Source organism: Vicugna pacos, chromosome 2 (assembly GCF_048564905.1).
Source record: "Vicugna pacos chromosome 2, VicPac4, whole genome shotgun sequence".
NCBI classification, from domain to species: domain Eukaryota; kingdom Metazoa; phylum Chordata; class Mammalia; order Artiodactyla; family Camelidae; genus Vicugna; species Vicugna pacos.
The window spans coordinates 83,906,169-83,915,021 of record NC_132988.1 but is presented as its reverse complement, the minus strand read 5'-3'; positions in this window follow the sequence as shown (position 1 = coordinate 83,915,021).

Sequence of the window (8,853 nt, the reverse complement as noted above, 5' to 3'; positions counted from 1 at the left end):
ACAGAGTAATAGTAATAGCCTAACTCCTGCTTTTCAGTGCAGGATTATGGTTTAAAATGGTTATAAGTGTAACCATTAAAGGAAGTCTTGGATTATCTTCAGAGATGGGGAACTCAGTACTTCCAAAGGCGACTGACAATTGTCTTTTGAGTTCTGATGGTTCTAATTCTTTTCCTTGCATTATGTGTTAATTTCTCTCACTACAACTTTTCTCTCATTTAGTCTTTAAAAAAAGTCATGATAATTCAAATGACCCAGCAGTTTGTAATGTGAAGTATTATGAAAGTTTGTAAAGCAAAGCATTAATTCTCCCGCTACACTGCACCAAATTCCATTCCCCAGGGGTACCTCTTCTTAACAGTGGTCTTTCCATTCTACTTACTCATTTTCTGTTTATACACAAAGTATATGCATGCATTTTTACATAAATGGGATCAGACTGTATACATACCTCTGCCACCAGCTTTTAAAAAATGTAGTAGCATATTGTGGATGGAGTCCCACATCCTGACACAAGGGCTGGCGGCACTGCGTGTATGGGACACAACTACCTGAACACGGTTCTCATCGGTGGGCCTCTCGCTGGCCCTTGTTTGGCCTTCTGGTGCCACTTGGAAGAGTCCTGATGGTTTGAAAGCATTTATCTCAGTTACCACTATCACATGAGAGCTTTCTCTAAGCGAAGCATCCCATGTCCCTAATGGTGTTCCTCATATAACGTAGTTCTAGAAACTTCCAAATATACTGGAGCTTCTCTGGGTCCCAGAACCTGACAGAATGTCCAGGACGGCTGCTCCGGCCAGCGCAGAGCACAGGGAGCCGTGCCTAACCTCCAGCCAGAGAGCTTGCCAGGCGGCCCGTTCCCTTGTCATTCATAGTTCTGTGACTTTCTCTTCCACATCCGAACACTTTGGAGAGTGCAAAGTACACTCACTGGATGGGATATGGAGACTATCCAGGACTATTCAAGGTGGAATAGAGAACTCTTCGTGTGAAATTGAATGTTAACTCAGAATGTTAAGGTATGGCGGTCAGGGTATAGCTCAGGGGTAGAGTGCATACTTAGCATGCCCAAGGTCCTGGGTTCAATCCCCAGCACCTTTCTAAAAATAAACCTAATTATTTTCCCCTACCACCCCAACAAAATAAAACAATTAAATAATACAATAATAAATAAATAAAATATTTTTAAAAAATAAATAAAATGTTAAGGTTTTTCTTCTTATACCAACTGCTTTTAAACCAAGCTCCAAAGCTACAATTATTCATCAGAGATTGGCCTCTGTTGGGGGTAGATCTGATTTTTGAAAAGAGCAAATCTTTATCAGATAGAGCAACTACTCTAACTTCTTTTTACAGGTGAAAAATTAGGCCCAGAGAGGTTAAGAAACTTATGTAAAGTCATTCAATTAATTAGTGACATCTTTTTTTTTTCTTTTTAATCTGGCCTATACATACATTTTGTCTAGCCAAAACATTATTTTATTTTATTTTATTTTTTTATTATAAAATGTTTTTAACATTTTTAATTGATTTATAATCATTTTACAATGTTGTGTCAAATTCCAGTGTTCAGCACAATTTTTCAGTCATTCATGGACATATACACACTCATTGTCACATTTTTTTCTCTGTGAGTTATCATAACATTTTGTGTATATTTCCCTGTGCTATACAGTGTAATCTTGTTTATCTATTCTACAATTTTAAAATCCCAGTCTATCCCTTCCCACCCTCCACCCCCCTGGTAACCACAAGTCTGTATTCTCTGTCTGTGAGTCTATTTCTGTCCTGTATTTATGCTTTGTTTTTGTTTGTTTGTTTGTTTTTGTTTTTGTTTTTTAGATTCCACATATGAGTGATCTCATATGGTATTTTTCTTTCTCTTTCTGGCTTACTTCACTTAGAATGACATTCTCCAGGAGCATCCATGTTGCTGCAAATGGCATTATGTTGTCGGTTTTTATGGCTGAATAGAATTCCATTGTATAAATATACCACATCTTCTTTATCCAGTCACCTGTTGATGGACATTTAGGCTGTTTCCATGTTTTGGCTATTGTAAATAGTGCTGCTATGAACATTGGGGTGCAGGTGTCTTTTTGGAGTAGGGTTCCTTCTGGATATATGCCCAGAAGCAGGATTCCTGGGTCATATGGTAAGTCTATTCCTAGTAGTGACATCTTTTTTAAGGAAAAAAAAATATACTGGGGAAATAGGACCAAAATTCTAACCAGCACCTGTTATGTGCCAGTCACCAGACTAGTATTTTTCTTCCAGTTTTATTGAGATATGATTGACATAGAGCAATGTGTAAATTTAGGTATACAGCATAATAATCTGACTTACGTGCATCATGAAATGATCACCACAATAGATTTAGTGAACATCCATCATCTCGTATAGATACAACGTTAAAGAAATAGAAAATATATACATTTTTTCCTTCTGATGAGAACTCAGGATTCTCACTCTTTACTTTCATACATAAAGTACAGCAGTGTTAATTACCTTCATCATGTTGTACCTTATGTCCCTAGTATTTATTTATCTTATAAATGGAAGTTTGTGCCCTTTGACTGCCTTCCTAGACCTCCTCCCCCCCACCTCTCCCACCTCTGTAGCCACAAATCTGATCTCTTTCTATGACTTTGTCTGCTTGTTTTTGAAGTATAACTGACCTACAGCAATGTTAGTTCCTGGTACACAATACAGTCATTTGATATTTCTATACATTTCAAAATTATCACCATGATAAATCTAGTTGTCACCTGTCAATCACAAAAAGATATTACACAATTATTGACTATATTCCCCACACTGTACATTTCATACCAGTGACTCACTTATTTTGTAACTGAAAGTTTGTACCTCTTAATCTCCCTCACCAATTTCTCTCCTTCCCCTATCCTCCTCCCCTCTGGTAACATCTGTTTCCTCCTGTATCTCTGACTCTGTCTCTGTTCAGTTATATTTGTTCATTTGTGTTGCTTTTTAGATTCCATATATAGGTGAAATCACACAGTATTTGTCTTTCTCTGTCTGACTTATTTAACAGCATAATACTCTCTAGGTCTGTCCACATTGTGGCAAGTGGCAAGATTTCATTCTTGTTTATGGCTGAATAATACTCAATTGTGTATGCATACTACATCTTCTTTATCCATTCAGCTATTGATGGACACTTAGGTCACTTCCACTTCTTGGCTATTGCAAATAATGCTGCAGTGAGCACTGGGGTTCATGTATCTTTTTGAATTAGTATTTTCATTTTCTTCAGATAAATACCCAGAAGTGGAATTGCTGGATCCTATGGTAGTGCTATTTTTAATTTTTTGAGGAATCTCCACACCATTTTCCATAGTGACTGCACTAATTTACATTCCCCCCAACAGTGCAAGAGGGTGCCCTTTTCTCCACCCATGCTAGGATTTTTTAAACATTTTTTTCAGTTAATATTAATTGAGTATTTACTATATGTCAGCCACAGTGTTATAAGCTTGACAGGCAATCTCTGTCCTCAAATAGTTCACCAGCCTATTGACTCATGGAACCTACCAACAAACCGGTAGGGTCAATATTCTCATGCCATTTAAGGCTCTACAAGTATACACAGGAGGAAGACGCAGAAGAAGAAACGGAGGCTCAGAAGAGTGAACATGTTTTCCCAGAGCCACATAACAAAAAAGTGGGAGAGCAGGATTCTGATCCCTGCCTTACACCCGGGACTCACACAGCAACCGCTCTTCTCCAGCGCAGTGTGGCCCTGGGAAGCCTTTCTTCTTACAGTTGCCTCGGAGGTGATTTAAACTACAAGGGCCTGTTCCATGCAGGGATCTTGAGCTGAGTCACATCAGAGCAAACAGGCCGACTGCCTCCTCGGGTTTCCTTTCCTGGGTGTTTTCTTATCTGCCTCCCACCAATGGCTTAGCCTGTTTGGGAGAGTGGGGTCAGGAAGTGGCATCCAGTCTCTGTTTTTATTCTCTGTGTGGAAAATTTCTAATTATAGGTCATACTGAGAGTCTCCATTCTCCCCCGTGGCTCTGCACTCTGTTTATGTAACTTAATAAGCAAAGACCCAGAGCTCTTTTTTTTTTTTAAAGACTTAAACCATGAAGCTTTTAATGAGGAATCAAACTCATTCCCTTATCTTTCTGATTAGTGAACAGCCGTCGTCTGTTATCTGCTTAGTCTGTAGCTGAAATTACGATCTCCTCTCTGGTCAGGATTTTATAGTCTGATTACGCCTTAAGCTTCCTGTGTAAGCCATCAGGGGAAGCAGGAACATTAACTGTCCCCAACACCACCACCGAAAAATAGATTCAAGTACAGCCCTTTAAAATGCCAGCCTTCACAGAATAAAGAGATGCCATATCACAGTATCAAGTAAACCAGAGTCTGAGTTGCAGACGGAGAGATACAGGAGGGCATCTGATGCAACCAGAGGTGCCCATCTGGAGCATAAAGGACTTCGAATGAGACTTTAGATGACTGTTATGCTTTGGAGAACACAAGCTAAAGGCCAATACCGAAACAGCTTTATTTTAACTTTTTATTGAAGTGTAGTCAGTTTATAATGTGTCAATTTCTGGCATACAGCATGTTTCAGTCATACCTATACATACGTATATTCATATTCTGTTTCATTATAGGTTACTACACGATGTTGAATATAGTTCCCTGTGCTAGCCAGTATAAACTGGTTGTTTATCTATTTTATATATAGTAGTTTATCTGCAAATCTCAAACTCCCAATTTATCCCTTCCCACCCCCTTTCTCCGCTGGTAACCATAAGTTTGTTTTCTATGTCTAATTAGCTTTATTTTAAGTACATAGCTATTTCTTCCCTAATATGCCTAGAAAGACATTCTAAAAGTACATCATCTCAGTCTAGGATCTACTGGAAATCTATTCAGTAACAGGAACTTTTAGGCAAAAGTTGATCAGCAGCAACAAACCAGTCCTACAGAACAAAATGGAAAAAGAAGATCCCACAAAAACACATTTTTAAGCCAAATTTTTTTAAAGTCAAAAAACAACTGTGTAGGAAAGATTCTGTTCTCTCCCTGCCAGCGGTGTGTAAACAGAAACTCCTTTTGCAGAAATGCTCAACAATAGAGGCTAAGAAGAAAATAAAAAAGTGGGATTTGGGGAGAAGACTCTGACCTTGAAAAGCTACACTATTAGTAACTATTATAAAATTAACTTTTTAATTATCCTCTAGAGGCTGCAGAACACACTGACATGAAGGGAAACGAATTTATGAAAACGACTGCCAAGTAGGATCAAGGAAGGTGCCTGCTATTCAGGCAGCAAAGAGCACCGAAGCAGGCATGCAGGGCCGGGAGAGAAAAGAGTAAGTGACCCCAGGAAAGTCACTGAGCCGGGCTGAAGCAGCTCCAGGAGCCATCTTCCCACCACAACGCTTCTTACCTTCCTCCTCAAAGAGGTGACGAGGTGACAAGGTACTGTGCGGTATGTTCCCAGAACAGAGGCTGGCACAGAATCAACGTCACCACCATCATCGCTGTTGCTGTTACTTTGGGAATTCCCAAGCAATGTCCATTGAGGAGATATTTGAAGATAAACAGACATTTTCCAGCCTTTAGGTTTCTTGGCCAATTTTGTTTTAATCCATGTTCCATTTTGATAAATGAAAAAAATATATTATCTCACTGTCTCAACTAGAGTTTAGTATGCTCCCCTGTATGGGAACAGTCCCAAGAATCCCTAAAGGGTCTATCTATCTTCTAGGCAGGAAAATTTTGTTGATTATATAATGAAAAGAAAGCTTACTTTCTATTGTTCAGTATCGTACAGACTATTTCATGCATACAGTATGATATCGCTTTATATATTACCTAACACATTATCATACTGAATATGTTTCCCCAAGCATACACAGCTATTTTCTCTTCTCCCCCACACCCCTCACCAAGCCCTTCATAGACATCTCTGCTTTAGGACTTAGCCTAGAAGAATTATTCCAGCTCTAATACACATTGCAGAGTGGTTTTCTGAAAGAAGGGGGACTTTGGGAGCTGGATAAATTCCTGTGAACTGAAAGCAGCAAATGTTCAGAAACATAAGGCTAATGTGGAGAAAAGGTGGAGGAGGAAGAGGATTAAATGGATTATACAGACATGTAAAAAATAAATAGGATGCTCTTTAGCCTTTCAACAAAGTAAAACTGGTCACCTGAGCCACCAAAGCCATAATAATGGGTGAATCCAAGTCTACGTCAGTGTAATTTCCAGGTCCACCACCAGCCCACACAGTCCCTTTAGGCAAATTAGGAAGGGACACACCTTCCTCAAAGCACTTTACCTTCATATTCTGAAAAATCACTGTAATATACTTATTTTTTTTTAAGAACAAGGAACTTAACTCCCATCTACTTTAAAAAGTGTCATGTAAATTTGCAGAAATCGACACTGTCTATGATGCAATGGAAGGTCCTCTGTACATGGAAGGTCTACAACTGGAGCTCAGTGACACACAGCTCCCCTGGGAATCGCCTGTATAATGCCCATCACCCAAACCATGAGGAGCTGTGTATGTTTTATGCATGACTTCATCTAGCTAAGTTCTGCTACATAGTAGGTTCTTAATATATGTCCACCGAATGACTGAATGAATAAATGAAAGGTCCTCCTTTTTTTTCTTTTAAATTTATTTATTTATTCATTCAACAAATATTTACATGTGCCGACCATGCACCAGGAACTGTTCTAGGCAATGGAGACGCTGTACTAAGCAGAACAGACAAAATCCCTACACTTGTGGAGTTTATGTTCTGATAGAGAGAAACAGAAGAAAGTTCCTCCTTTAACACGAGAATCTACTGAAAAAGTGAAAACTAAGAGGAAAGTATACTGGTGCAGACACTGTGGAAAACAGTATGGAGGTTTCTCAAAGAACTAAAAACAGAACTACCATATGAATCAGAAATCCCACTCCTGGGTATATATCCAAAAAAACCAAAAACACAAATTTGAAAAGATACATGCACCCCAATATTCATAGCAGCACTATTTACAATAGCCAAGACATGGAAGCAACCTAAGTGTCCAGTGACAGATGACTGGATAAAGAAGATGTTGTGTGTGTATATATATATAATAGAATATTACTTTGCCATTAAAAATGAAGTTTTTCCATTGGCAACAATACAGATGGACTTAGAGGGCATTATGCTAAGTGAAATAAGTTAGACAGAGAAAGACAAATACTCTATGATATCACTTACATGTGAAGTCTAAAAGAAAAATGAACTAATGAATATACTAAAAAAGAAACAGGCTCACAGATGTAGAGAACAAACTGGTGGTAACCAGTAGGGAGAGGGAAGTGAGGAGGGCAAGACAGGGATAGGGGATTAAGAGGTACAAATTATTACGTATAAAATAAATAAGTTACAAGGATGTATCATACAACACAAGGAATACAGCCAATATTTTATAAGTTGAGTATAACCTTTAAAAATTATAAATTATTACATTGCACACCGTAATTTATATAATATTGTACAGCAACTATGCCTCAATAAAAATAATTTTATAAGTGAAAACTAAGCATGGCTAATGTTTACGGAGCACCTTCCATGCATCAGGCATATGCTAAGCACAGATGTGCACTGGCAGGAAAACTCTGTAAGGTAGGTACCGTTTCTCTCCACACCCACAGAGGCCTAAAGAGGTTAAGCACCTTACTGATGTCATCCTGTTCATGAGTCACAAACCACGTGACGGCCATCATCACATTCCTCACCACTACGCTGGCAAGTCCGTGTGGAGTCTGCATTGCTCCAAGAGGCTGCTACACCTATTGGAAACACAGAGTTCCTCTGTGTGGCCAGTCCAAGGAAGAGAAGGCACTAGAGGATCCAAGGTCTGACTTCCTGTTCTGTCTGCAGAGACAAAGTTGTCCTCTTTATGCAACCCAGGACAGGAATGAGGTCACACAATGTTTCCAGTCCTGGCTGGCATGCCCAAGACTCCCCTTTGAAATCAGTTAGCAGCATTTCACTCAGCTGCAGAACCACAGGCCCTCTGTCACCTGTGGGTGCACCATCTAGGCCCACAGCACATTCTGAAATGTCCCGGCCACTAGATGGCACTGAAGCTCAAATGTCACAAAAATATTTGGAATCCTTCTCCAGCCGTATTTTAATTAAGATAATAACAACAAATCACCGTATTAAGCACTTACTATGTCTCTCAAGCATGATCTCATCTAACCCTCTCAGCAACTCCATGGGGTCGATCCCTTACTAAGCCCATGTTACAGATGAAGAAACTGAGCTTTAGAGAGACAAGTATCTGGACCAAGGCCGCAGAGCGAGTAAGAGGCAGAGCAGGGATTTTAATCTAAGCAATCTGACTCTCCAGAGCCCACTGTTCTTAGCCACCCCACTGTTCTGTTTCCTCCCACGCATCATCTTCCTGACACTCAGCTGCTGAGCACAGGTTCAATATGACCGCAGGTTATTTTTGAAACTCCTCTTGGAAAATCCTCTCAAGAGGGAGGAAGAAAAACCCCATTCAGGCCACATAAGCACGTCAGGCACAAGCTAAGATTCAGATAGACTGGAGCTGTTTACTCAAGGGCACAGCCTCAAAAGAGCATCATCGTGGTAAAAAAAAAAAAGAGTTCCGGCCTGTGGTACAGTGAAGCCAAGTCCGCTGGATGCAGCTGCGGGGTCTCACATGTTAGAGGAGCCCCAGCAGGTGGCCTGAAGGTGGGCTCTGGCTCCCCCTTACCCATCCCAGGATCTAGAACAGGTCCTTAGATTCTCCAGCTTCCAGTACTAAAAGGAGTAACTAATGCATGCCCTGTCGTCTTTGCTGGGT